This window comes from Oryx dammah, unplaced genomic scaffold (genome assembly GCF_014754425.2).
Source record: "Oryx dammah isolate SB20612 unplaced genomic scaffold, SCBI_Odam_1.1 HiC_scaffold_29, whole genome shotgun sequence".
In the NCBI taxonomy this organism is placed as follows: Eukaryota; Metazoa; Chordata; class Mammalia; order Artiodactyla; family Bovidae; genus Oryx; species Oryx dammah.
In genome coordinates, this window is record NW_024070213.1 from 27,909,930 (window position 1) to 27,923,196 (window position 13,267).

Below are 13,267 nucleotides of genomic sequence, written 5' to 3' on the forward strand. Positions count from 1 at the left end.
CTGAAACTAACACAACATTGTAAATCAACTATACCCCAATAAAATTAAAAAAAAACACACAACTTACTCTTGATCATTTGACACGTTGCTAGTTGCTCAGTCATGTCCGACTCTTTGTGACACCATGGATTATAGCCTGCCAGGCTTCTCTGTCCAAGGGATTCTCCGGGCAAGAACACTGGAGTGGATTTCCATTCGCTTCTCCAGGGGGTCTTTCAAACCCAGAGATCAAACCTGGGTCTCCTTACTTGGCATAGCTGTCAGTTAAGTTATGCAATGATAACAAACAACTCCAAATCTCAATAGCTTAAAACAACCAAGCTTTATTTTCTTTCTTTTGCTGTATGTCCATTAAAAGTCAGTTGGCAGGGTGGGACGGGAGGTCATCTGCTCTGTCTTCTGTCATACTTTCTGCTTTCCTTATTCTGGGATCCAAGTCTACATGTAGGCACCATCTGGAATATAGCCAAGAGTTACTGTGATCGAGAAAAAGACAGCTGCCTGCTTTGGGATGTGAATGCTTCAAACTAGAAGTGCCTTGCATCACTTCCACAAAACTCATTGACTGGAAGGTTCAGTATTTGATTAGCCAGGAAGGAGTGAATGAGTGAATGAAAGTCACTCAGTCATGTCTGATTCTTTGCAACCCCATGGACTATACAGCCCATGGAATTCTCCAGGCCAGAATACTGGAGTGGGTAGCCTTTCCCTTCTCCAGGGGATCTTCTCAACCCAGGAATTGAACCAGGCTCTTCTGCATCACAGGAAGATTCTTTACCAACTGAGCTATCAGAGAAGCCGGAAAGAAGAGGAGAACCAAATATTGGTAAGTGGCGCCAAAGACTATCACCCTTGACACTGATTATTTAACTTGCATGTTACCTGGATCCCTTTCTTCTTGTTCACAGACATCCAAATAAAAATAACATAACAGCTGCATGCTGAAAGCATGATTTGACAGATATTCTAAGAATAAATATTCTGTAATCAACATAAAACCTGTTGAGAAATAGGTTTACTTCTTGGATATTCCCTGGTGGCTCAGACGGTGAAGAATCTGCCTGCAATGCAGGAGACCTGGGTTCGATTTCTGGGTTGGGGAAGATCCCCTGGAGAAGGGAAATGGCAACCCAGTCCAGTATTCTTGCCTGGAGAATTCCAGTGATGGAGTCTGGCAGGCTACAGTCCATGGGATCACACAGAGTTGAACATGAGTGAAAAACTAATGTTTTCACTCTTTGGATATTCATTTAATGTTTATTAGCATATCAGAATCTCTAGAATATTTTTAAATGTTTACTCAGAGTTTCCCCAATTTATTTAACCCTGATTTTTTTTTTTTTTTTTCATAAAACACCATCAGTTTGAAAAAACACTCAGGTCAAACTATATTATCTTTTTAAATTTCATTGCAATCCTATAGAATGAGAAATACGGTGTTACGATAATTTTTTTGTTTATTGTTTTTTTAAAAGATATCATAAGAAAGAAGAATAAAATTGTTAGTTTCGATAACCTATAATTTCAATCATAAAACATTTATTTCTCACAGATACTTCAGACTTTGTAGTGACCATGTTTTTAGAAAAGTCAAAAATGTTAAACTGCATACTAAATGAATTACCACAACATCAAATATTTGTTCAAATTGCCAATAGTTTTCTAAATATAGTTCTTTGTAAAAGTGTTATCATTGGAAGTGAAAACTTTCAATGGGTTTCAAACTTGGAAATTTTCTTTCTTTTTTTGCCTTTCCTTTATAATCTTACTTTAATCCTAAAATCAACATAAAGAATAGCTTTTTAGAAGAACACATTATAAATTAGTTGCATTTAGTCCATATGTTTTTCTATTATTAGGCATAATTATTTATTGCAAATGACTGTGACTTCACTTAAGATAAAGTCTTCCATCTGGATAGAAAAATCTTTATTCTTGAAAATGAAAATAATAACAAGCTTTAAATGCTCTACCATAATTTTTTTTGCAAGTCAAAGAAAGAAAGCTGTCTTTTTAAATCACATGGTTATACAAAAACCCCTTAGGCCATTAACATCATGAAAAAAAAATCTAATTCAGCTTTTACGTAAGATGAACACTGCCTTTAATGCCCTATTGTTTGTGGACTTTTTTCTTAAATGTGATGCTATACTTCTAAATCTCTCCTCTTTCTAAATTCCTTTTCTGTCTGTTTAGAAAAGATCAGGCCATATTTTCTTAGCAAATCACAAATTTTCAGTGTTGTACATTTGTTTTTCTATATCCATTTTTCTATTCAGCATATAATTTTCCTCTAATTATTCTTATTCTTTCCGTTTCCCCAGTAAACCTTCAGCCAGTGTGCATTTGATTTTATCTCACGTTTGCTAGCCAAAGGCACATTTCCATATGCCATATTTTCACTAATTTTTTTTAAAACAAGAAGATTTACCATAAACTTCTTCCCTCTTCACTGCTCCCACCTACATACACACACACACCATTGCCACCACCACCACAACTACAACAAAAACAGCAACAATAAAAACTAGATCTTCCAGGCTGAAAAGCTGCGCCACAACCTCTGGAAGTCTAAGCAGAGCCGGAGCAGAACAAGTCCTTGTTTACCGGGAGTAGCTAGGCTGATTGGCTGCTGATGTAGAACAGACCTAACCAGTGTTTCTGGAAAAATGAAACAAAGCTTCTGTAATGAATAGAAGGCAGTTGTTACACCCGAATCTTCACAAGAAAGGTAAAAGACAGGTTCCATAGATTAATTTCTTTTTCTGGACAAGCGGCACTGTCGAATTCCTGATGAATTACAGATTCCTGGACCAATGGAGGCTTCTCTGAATTATAAGACAGTGTGAAATGACAGAATTAAGCTGACATTTCTAAGAGCTGGTTCCCCTGCCTTCTTTCACCTCCATGAAGTGTGGCAAATTAAAACTCTTCTTGTAGGGGTCCAGCTGCGACTTTCATCATGGGATTCCGTATGAAGAAGTCCATTTGGCTCTTGAATAAAACCTTTATTGGTAATAATGGTACTGTTTGGACGTTCCAGCTGTCTTATTCTTTTACGTTTCCAATCTGTTCTGAATCCAGATAAGGAAGAAAGGCACTATTTGGTGACTTTTCACCAGGACCCCTAATTTGGATGAGCTATTAACATTGAGAAATAAAACAAAGGAAGTGGAATGAGAGGACAGAAAAAATCCATATACTCAAGAGTGGCTTTTGATGGGGTCAGAACAGGTGGCAAAGGGCTTTAGACTTTAGTGTACAGGCAGAACATTTTGACCTGAATGGTTTGTGGAGGCACCTATTAGCCAAGCTGACTGAACAGATGGGCAGATGGCTAGAGTCTGAGAGTGAGCTTTGAGTTTAGGATCATACAGAATGGTAACTACAATTTATGGCAGCTTTATCCAGAGATGAACAGATGTTTCTAAGAGACAAAGGCTACTTGTGGGGGTAGAGGGGGGTGCTGCTGGGCAGAGGGCGCTCTACTTAAGTGCAGCTCCCAGTAAACACCTCTTAGACACTTGGACCACAGAGCAAAAGCCAAGGACCGCTGCACCCTACAAAAGTGTATGGGAGCCAGGAGTGTCAGTCTTGTAAACCAATGTGCCAGGCAGGTGGGGTTTAGCAAGAATAAGGGCAGCTACACAATGCAGACTGCTACAATTTACTACATTGACGCAGCTTTCCTTATGTGGCCAGGAAAACATCTAACTAAGGACAAAGAGCCTGGGTGCACAGGCCTCTGAGACATTAAGTGGTGTAACAAGTTTTGGGGTCTTTACTTTGTTTCCCAGCCAGGCCTGAGACTAAATTAGACAGAGGAGTACTCTGTGTGTCCTGAGCATTAGGATGACTCTGAGTTAATGATTTGCTAACGAGTTTAGGAACCTGCTGCTGCAGAGTCCATTCAGCACTGGGGCTGTGGCAGGAGGGAAGAGTGCAGAGTCAGATCTTAATCTCACGTGGCTTTGGCATGGGTTTAAGTCTCGGCAGGACCTCAAGCCGACTCTTGACGTGGTAGTTATATACGAGGGAGAAATTTCTCAGCAGACATATTTCTTCATTCTGATGGACACAAAGGAAAAATGGAAATTAAGAAGTTTTGAGTATAGTGTATGAGAAGGAAAGACCCTTCAAATGAGACCAGGTGATGAAACTGCAAATTTCTGAATTTTATAATGTCTTACTTGCTGATCTCAAATAGAAGGGAAAAAAAGGCAGAATGTAAAAGCAGGTTTTTTACCCTAGCCATTGTAAATGCATAATGCTAAAAGTAGCTTCTGAGAGGCTTCTCCCAATTAAGATTCTGGAATGGACATTTCAGATATTTTGAACTTTTTGGATAAGAATGATGGAAGTATATCTTCTTGGCTCCAGCAGAAATCGAGAGTTAGCAGATGTGGTTGTGTTTCTTTTCTTTTTTTTTCTTACTCCTTGGTTTATATTATCCATCTATAAAACTAAGGATAGGTTTAACTTCAAGAAAATCTAAACAACGGCAGTTGACAATTTATACAGTACCTAGAACTCTAACCTGAAATATTTTAAGTACTAATGGGTTGTGCTTAGTTGCTCAGTCATGTTTGACTCTTTGCGACTCCAGGGACAGTAGCCCTCCAGGCTCCTCTGTCCATGAGATTTCCCAGCAAAAATACTGGAGTGAGTTACCATTTCCTTCTCTAGAAGATCTTCCCGACACAGGGACTGAACCTGCATCTCCTGAGTCTCCTGCATTGGCAGGCGGATTCTTTACCACTAGCACCACTCGGGAAGCCTTACAAGTGGGTTACATTCTTATAAACCCATCAAAAATGGAAATATCATAAGTCAAATGCATTTATTACACCTAACCTACCAAACGTCATAGCTTAGCCTAGTCTACATTAAATGCTCTCAAAACACATTTGCCTACAGTTAGGCAGCACCATCTAACACAAAGCCTGTTTATAATAAAACGTTGAATAGCTTATGTAACTTATTGATGACTGTACTGAAAGTGAAAGAAACATAACGCTAGTCTGGATGCAGAATGGTTGTAAGTGTATCGGTTGTTTAGCCTCCTGACCGCCTGGCTGACCGGGAGCTGTCGTGGCTGCCACTGCTCAGGGTCATGAGAGAATGTCATACAGCATCATCAGTAGCCCCAGAAAAGGTCCGAATTCAAAGTACGGCTTCTACCAAATGCTTGTCACTTTGGCTGCATGGTCAAGTCCAAAAAATTGAAAGCTGAGCCATAGTAGGTCTTGGACTCTCTGTATCAGTATGAGAACTGTACTTTCAAAAAACTGCTTGGAGGATCTACCTAGAGTAGAGCACAGGAAACTCCGCTCAATGTTATGTGGCAGCCTGGATGGCAGGGGAGTTGGGAGGAGGATGGATACACATATTTGTATGGCTGAGTCCATTTGGTGTTCACCGGAAACTGTCACAACATTGTGAATTGGCTATACCCCAATACAAAATAAAAAGTTTAAAAGTAAATGAATAAATAATTTTTTAAAAGGTAATTGGAGATCTTGCGACATGTGCTTTTCCTATAAGTACCCTCTTCCTGTGCAGTGTAGTCTGTCTGTTTCTGATTGTAGTGTTGTTCTCCTGGCTTTCCTTCCCTGAACTTCAGTGCATATTTTAATCCCAGCACAGAGTAGTACAGTGTATACAGAGGAAACCAACTATTGTTAAATTACATGTAGTACGAAACAATTTTACCATCATAACACCTTTTCTTTTTAAAGGAGGACATTAAATGCGATGTAAATGCTACAATTTTTGACAGACATCATTTTTTAAAAAGAGACTTCTTTTTTTTTTATTTTAATTGGAGGACAATTACTTTACAATATTCTGATGGTTTTTGCCATACCTCAACATGAATCGGCCATAGGCATACATATGTCCCCTCCCTCCTGAGCCCCTATCACATCTCCCTCCCCACCCTACCCCTCCAGGTTGTCACAGAGTACTGGCTTTGGGTCCCTGCATCATACATCAAACTCCTGCTGGCTATTTTACCTATGGTAGTGTATAAGTCTCAATGTTATTCTCTCCTATCATCCTACTCTTCCCTTCTCCCGCTGAGTCCGAAAGTCTGTTCTAATAAGGAGTTTTTTAATAAAAAGGGAATTTATTTAGTTTTATAGAATACTGCTGTTAGGGGTATTATTACACCATTATATTTCTACAGAGCCTCTCAACTAACCAGACAACACAGTTTATGCATTATCAGTTCAGTTCAGTTGCTCAGTTGTGTCCGACTCTTTGTGACCCTATGAATCGCAGCACGCCAGGCCTCCCTGTCCATCACCAACTTCTGGAGTTCACTCAGACTCATGTCCATCGAGTCCGTGATGCCATCCAGCCATCTCATCCTCTGTCATCCCCTTCTCCTCCTGCCCCCAACCCCTCCCAGCATCAGAGTCTTTTCCAATGAGTCAACTCTTCGCATGAGGTGGCCAAAGTACTGGAGTTTCAGCTTTAGCATCATTCCTTCCAAAGAAATCACAGGGCTGATCTCCTTCAAATGGACTGGTTGGATCTCCTTGCAGTCCAAGGGACTCTCAAGAGTCTTCTCCAACACCACAGTTCCAAAGCATCAATTCTTCGGTGCTCAGCCTTCTTCACAGCCCAACTCTCACATCCATACATGACTACTGGAAAAACCATAGCCTTGACTAGACGGACCTTAATGTCTCTGCTTTTGAATATGCTATCTAGGTTGGTCATAACTTTTCTTCCAAGGAGTAACCATCTTTTAATTTCATGGCTGCAGTCACCATCTGCAGTGATTTTGGAGCCCCCCAAAATAAAGTCTGACACTGTTTCTACTGTTTCCCCATCTATTTCCCATGAGCGATGGGACCAGATGCCATAATCTTCGTTTTCTGAATGTTGAGCTTTAAGCCAACTTTTTCACTCTCCTCTTTCACTTTCATCAAGAGGCTTTTTAGCTCCTTTTCATTTTCTGCCATAAGGGTGGTGTCATCTGCATATCTGAGGTTATTGATATTTCTCCCGGCAATCTTGATTCCAGATTGTGTTTCTTCCAGTCCAGTGTTTTTCATGATGTACTCTGCATATAAGTTAAATAAGCAGGGTGACAATATACAGCCTTGACATACTCCTTTTCCTATTTGGAACCAGTCTGTTGTTCCATGACAGCAAAGAACTATCTATTGACTTTTTTTCAATCATTGCTTCCTTTACTCTACAAGACTACCATGTCACCACGTGGCAGACTGTAGCAGAAAATCTATGATGACTACAGAAACTCTTCTAATGCCACTACTAATCCAAAACCAATGTTTTCACTGCTGATTGCCCTAGAGATGGCCCAAAACCTGTCAAGCTCATCTGCACCCTAAATCTAAAATGTAACAGTTGTTTCAGTCATCAAGTTGTGTCTGACTCTTTGCATCCCCATGGACTGTAGCCCACTAGGCTCCTCTGTCCATGGGATTTCCCAGGCAAGAACTCTGGAATCCCTTCTCCAGGGGATCCTCCCGACTCAGGGAAGGACCTGTGTCTCCTGCATTGCAGGCATATTCTTTACCACTGAGCCACTTGGAAGCCCCCAAAATGTAACAGACCTAACCTCGATTTTAGGGGAAGGAATCCATTGGAAATAATTCCGTTGTTCTTAACCAAGAATAACTTTTACTTCCGAAAGGAATCCAGAGTAGGCAGAAACCAGTTGTCATCCAGAATGATCATGTAAGACCTCTTCTAAGCCTGGATGCTGCTGCTGCTGCTAAGTTGCTTCAGTCGTGTCCGACTCTGTGCGAACCCATAGACGGCAGCCCACCAGGCTCCCCTGTCCCTGGGGTTCTCCAGGCAAGAACACTGGAGTGGGTTGCCATTTTCTTCTCCAATGCATGAAAATGAAAAGTGAAAGCCTGGATGGAAATACTCAAATCAAGTCTTAAACACATTACCTCTTTAGTGACTCATCTAAATTGATTCTTGTGGGCTGAAAATAATGTGACTTCTCAAGAAAAAGAAGTGGATTGTCTAAGTTAGAACTCAGGTGACCTAAAATTCCTACTCTGGACTTCTGGACTGCATGGGCCCTCTCTTATAGTATTGCTCAACTCCTCTCCTTGCTGAAGAGTAGCAGTGAGACACCCCTCTGCTGAAATCTGACAAACAAGATGCCCAGTGGCACCCCACTGATTCCAGACACTTGTTTGGTAGAAGTATCACCACTCTCTTGGTTCCCACACCCCAAATATGGTCTAACAGGAGCCACCACATCCTATGTCTTCCAAACATTGTTGTCTGGGGAGGCGTGTCCTGTCTGGGAAGAAAGGTGAGGGCTTCTGCACAGGCTTTCTTTGGTCTCTCAGATATATCTTTCTATTTGTATGCAAATTAGACATCATAATGGGAAACTTCTCAAAGGCAGGAATGTGTTTGCAAACATTTTTTTGCATTTCTCACCATGAAGAGTGGACAGTAGACCTTTTATAATTTTTGTTAATGCACATTTAAGAGTCTTCTCTTTGCATGCCTATGAATTTTTTTCTATATGTCCTTAGGCAACAGTAGGGTGTATTAGTTAGTAGAGAAGTAAAAGACTTTTCTATTTAAAGCTTCCTCTCTTTACCTTACAAGTTATTCTGAAACTGCCTCTATAAAATAAAATTCATATTTATGGCAAGAAAAGAAAAATTTAAACATAAAATGTCTCCTCTGCCCATTGACTGCTCTCTTCCCCTACTGTGCATTGTGTATCCACTTTAGGAATTAACCAGACCTTCCCCCATCAGCAGGAATACCTTCTAACCATTAACAGCAACATTTTCCCAGCATCAGTAAGACAACTCCTTAAAAGATAACATTCCTTCTGGATCTTGTAAAGGGTCACATGACCCATCATGTTGGTGCTTATATCTGGATTATGTTAACTGTCAATAATATGTCACTTAATGTACAGTCTTTTGTTTCAAAAAACTTACATAAACTGTGTCTTGATTTCTAATGGATGGAGCAGTTCTCAGAGCTTCCTGAGATGCTCTGAGTTATAATTGTCAAATTTGGCTCAAATAAAAATTTCCAATCCTTTTTTAGATGGACTGGTTAATTTTTCTTCAACAGCTGGCATGATCTTGCTACTTTACCGCCAGATACTATTGTATCGGTGTGACTGGATTTTCATCACATACTCTTGTAGCATGAATTCTTTAACACAACTTCTCTAGCTTCCCAACATAACTCTTCTCTTTGGTATCTGAAGAAGAAGGATCAGAGCCTCCCTCCAAGGAATGCAGAGAGTCCAGTCCCTCCTCCAGACTTTATGAAGTCACACAGAAAGTTCTCACATGTTTCACAAATCCAACCTGAGTGTTTTGTGTCAACTCCCTCTGGGCTGCTGCTTCAGATTTCTCCACTGTTCTCGCCTGACTGAAGCTCTCCAGGCTTAACATCCCCAAAGTATAGACACAGTTTTCTCCCAAAGTATAGAAATGGATTCCCCCTGACACATGTACACATTGAATTTAGAAAAAACACAATTCACACGGTTTAGGGTATTTCACTAGTGCTTGAAGATGATCTAAGAGATTATAATAAAGAAAAAAAAGTAACAAAAAGAAAATAAAAGAAACAAGAAAGAAAAAGACAAATCTGAACATTGATGTGAGATGTTCATCCTAAAGCCTAAAGTTTATTAACATGCCTCTTCACAGGAAATCTCTTGTTGGATTGTCTCTTTGGGACCCAGTCTGCTTGTGTGTTTATAGAATCAACTTCATCTCCTCTGGCCAAAGTTCTGTTTTTGATCTCATTTCTTTCCCTAGTACCTTATCCCTAAACACGGTCTCAGACCCAGCCAGAGGAAAAATAGTCAGGTCATATAATCAAAAATCTCTTCTGTGAGAGGCATATATCTCCCTAAAGAAGTCAGTAGACTTAGAGATCTATTTTTGGAAGACTTTATCAATGGGCTTCCTGAAAGGGAATGGTGGGTACTTCATTTACAAATATTCAACTGAAAGAAATATTATTTACTTAATTCACAAATATCTAACTCATGAAGTATGAGTTCTTCCAAAACAAAGGAGGATGATACCCTGAAACAAATCCACTTTTTATCATTTATGAAGGAACTGCAGGTAAGAATGCTTGGTGGTCTAAAACTTTTTATTCCCTCTTCCAACCATCAGCAACTTAGAACTATCAGGATCTATGGTCCTAGACTACTGCCACAATAGTACTATGAACTCTTTTTTTTCTTAAGCCTAGTTATTTCTATATGATTTTTTCCTTTTGTATGCAGAAGAGCTTTAAAGATTTGCAACCATACCCCCTCCTTTTCTTATATTTAAGCACTATCTTATCACAATGAAACTTATTGGATAATTCCTAAGAATCTTCATATTTGTATTCTTAGTGCACAAATGTGTTGTTTGCTTTAGGAAGTATTAAGTTAGGAAGTGAAGTGAAGTCGCTCAGTCATGTCCGACTCTTTGCGACCCCATGGACTGTAGCCTACCAGGCTCTGAGGAGCCTCCCAGTCCATGGAATTTTCCAGGCAAGAGTACTGGAGTGGGTTGCCATTTCCTTCTCCAGTTAAGTTAGGAACGGACTGACTTATGAACCACTTAAGAAGTAAACTTCAGAAAAGCACTTTTTATAAGGAAGAAGGGAACAGAGTATGTGGCATTTTGTTGGCAAAAGTGTCATTCGAAAAAAAAAAATCTGTGAGCCACTGCTTTGAGGGAAGCTTATGCTTCACCCACTGAACTTTGTCCTATTGTGATGGGTGTGGTAGGTTTAGCTAGAAAGAAAGAAGGCTTCTGGCAGTTTCACTACCCTTATCTTGAATTCTGGTTGTTTCTGCAGTACAGGGGTAGTATTCAATTTTTGTATTTACCTTCTTTGAGTTAACTACTCCAATATCAGGAACTTTAATTTTGTAAGAGTTGAAAGAGGAGAGGAAATGGAATGAATATGTATGTATATATGTATATATACACGTACATATATATATATATCAGATATATACATATGGTGTTTCTTGAAATATCTTCAAATGAAGGCAAAAAGGTTTGCATACTGTGTCAACAAGTTTATCATATTTAAAATTCTGCCTAACAGTTTATATGTAATGCTAAGTTAAACAAAATTGATAGGCCTACATTTTCATAAAAAATTTGATGCCATAACATTTTAAATTTCAGTACTAGTAGAAAAATATTAATTTTTACTGGCAAAGTTAATTTCTTTCTTTCAGCTAAAAATTAACACTGAGGGAGCATAACCTTGGGAAATGATATGTTTTTACTCTTGTCTTTAAAACAAAACTTATGGTTCAATTTTTGCCAAAAAGCAGTAATTATACAAATGCTATATATGTACAATACTAAGTGCTTAAAATCTTAATTATAATTGCACCTGAACTTTTGCTGAATACCCAGGGACAGCAAAGACATGTTTAAACAGGTATATCAGTACATAATTAAATGACATCTGTGGCCCGTGTATTTCAATCTTATAAAGCTCCAAGTATGACTACTTTCTATTGCACAATTTTTAGAGCAGTAATTTTTTTTAATGTTGCACAAACATGATAAGGGCACAAAAGACTTAATTTTTTCCCCCTCTGACCACTGAACTTTCATGAGAATGTTATGAGAACTTCATGTCTTACCACACCAGCCCCAACCCTTGACTGTATTGCCCAATAAAGGCCAGATTTTCCAAATATTATGTTTTAGCTGAGGTTGCAGCAATCACAAATCAGTCATCAGGAAGCACGTGCATATAGCAAGGTTTGTCTTCATATTTTGAACTGAATATAAGCAAGCACATTTAAAATGGTAATATCCAAAGAAATATCTCAAGACTTCCCTGGCCATCCGGTGGTTAAGACCTTACAATGCAGGCAGCGTGGGTTCAATCCCTGGTTGGAGAAATAAGGTCCCACATGCCATAGAGTGTGGCGAAAAATAAAAAAATGAATCAGACCTCAGCAACTTGGTTTTATTTGCACACTCCATAGTGCCTATTATTAGCAATTAACTTGTATTGTGACCCCACAGTCCTTCTGGGGTGAATAAGTCATTCTCTAAGAAAAAGTTTGTGGGAAAAAAAGAAAAACCTTAATTACCCTCTATGGGACACTTTTTCTTCAGCTTCAAATTGGACAAAAGTGGCTCTTAGATATAATTTTACATAACCTCAGTGGCATGTTGAAGTATGGGAGGCAAAAGACATTTATGCAATTACCAAGTCTATTGTTTATGTGTGCAAGCATGAAGATAGAGTTATTTTGTTGCTGTAGCATTAGTTTTATCTTCATTTTCAACATCCAGAGTCATCTTTAGAGAATATCAAGATATCATGTTGATATCATTATTATCATGTATGATTTTTTTTAAGGTTGTATCTATTTCTCTCCTAGAAAAATACTGCTTTGATCAATGAATTAATGACTGCAACTGAAAACTCTTTGGTAAATCTTTACAGGAAAAGTTTGGTGGCATGCAAAAGGAAAGATTTGACTGATAAACAAATGTGATTGCTTATGAAGTAGAAGCAAAAAATATGTTACATTCATTTTAACTAAAGACAAGACAGTTGAGTCCAACTATATGACCACTGCAACTGCCATACAGGCATGGCAGATATTCTGTTCTGGACTACCCACTAGTGTCTCCTATTTTCAGGTTAATTTCCAAATTTTTTTTCCCCAGAATGATTTCTCAGGGCTTGCTGTCCCCTGCTTTGAGACAGGATGCTGTGGCTCCCATAATGTTAACTCTATTCTCTGGGGTGGCCAGACCTCAGCTGAGGGCAAACCATTCTCAGAATCATTGCTCTGTTCCCATGACCTGGACCTGATTAAACAAATTACAGTGGCAAGCCCAGAAGTATTTCTCCAACCAGTTAGGCAGAAACTTGGGACCTAAGCAACAGACAAGTCACAAAGGAAAGCAACAAAGTGGAGATAATTTTTTCAGGCATAAGGACAGAAAACTGACAGTGTAAACAAGGGGCAGAATTTGATGAGCCTGGATGGAGATGAGGAACAGCAGCATGAAACAAATAAAACATCGTGATATGGCAAGCAATTACAGACTCTGCAGTAAGCACATGAGCAACCTGATACATTCGCTGGTCGAAATATTACAATGATCGGGATCTATGAATCTAGCAAAAGAAATAGAATAATAACCAGTGCTTAAATCCCATATCAAAAACTGCCCCTCAATGTAAGTCTATCCTGCCTGTTTTGTTTTCATAACTCATTTTCTATGTCTCTAGG

At 39.1% G+C, this 13,267-nt stretch overlaps 1 long non-coding RNA gene across 1 annotated transcript in view; it reads right to left on the minus strand.

Moving 5' to 3' along the window:
- Positions 1-307: 307 nt before the first annotated feature.
- LOC120858916 overlaps positions 308-13,267 on the minus strand; it is a 43,116-nt gene continuing 30,156 nt past the window's right edge. The window contains exon 2 of the long non-coding RNA XR_005719970.1: positions 308-455. This is a non-coding gene — a long non-coding RNA (uncharacterized LOC120858916). The remainder of the gene's footprint in view (positions 456-13,267) is intronic.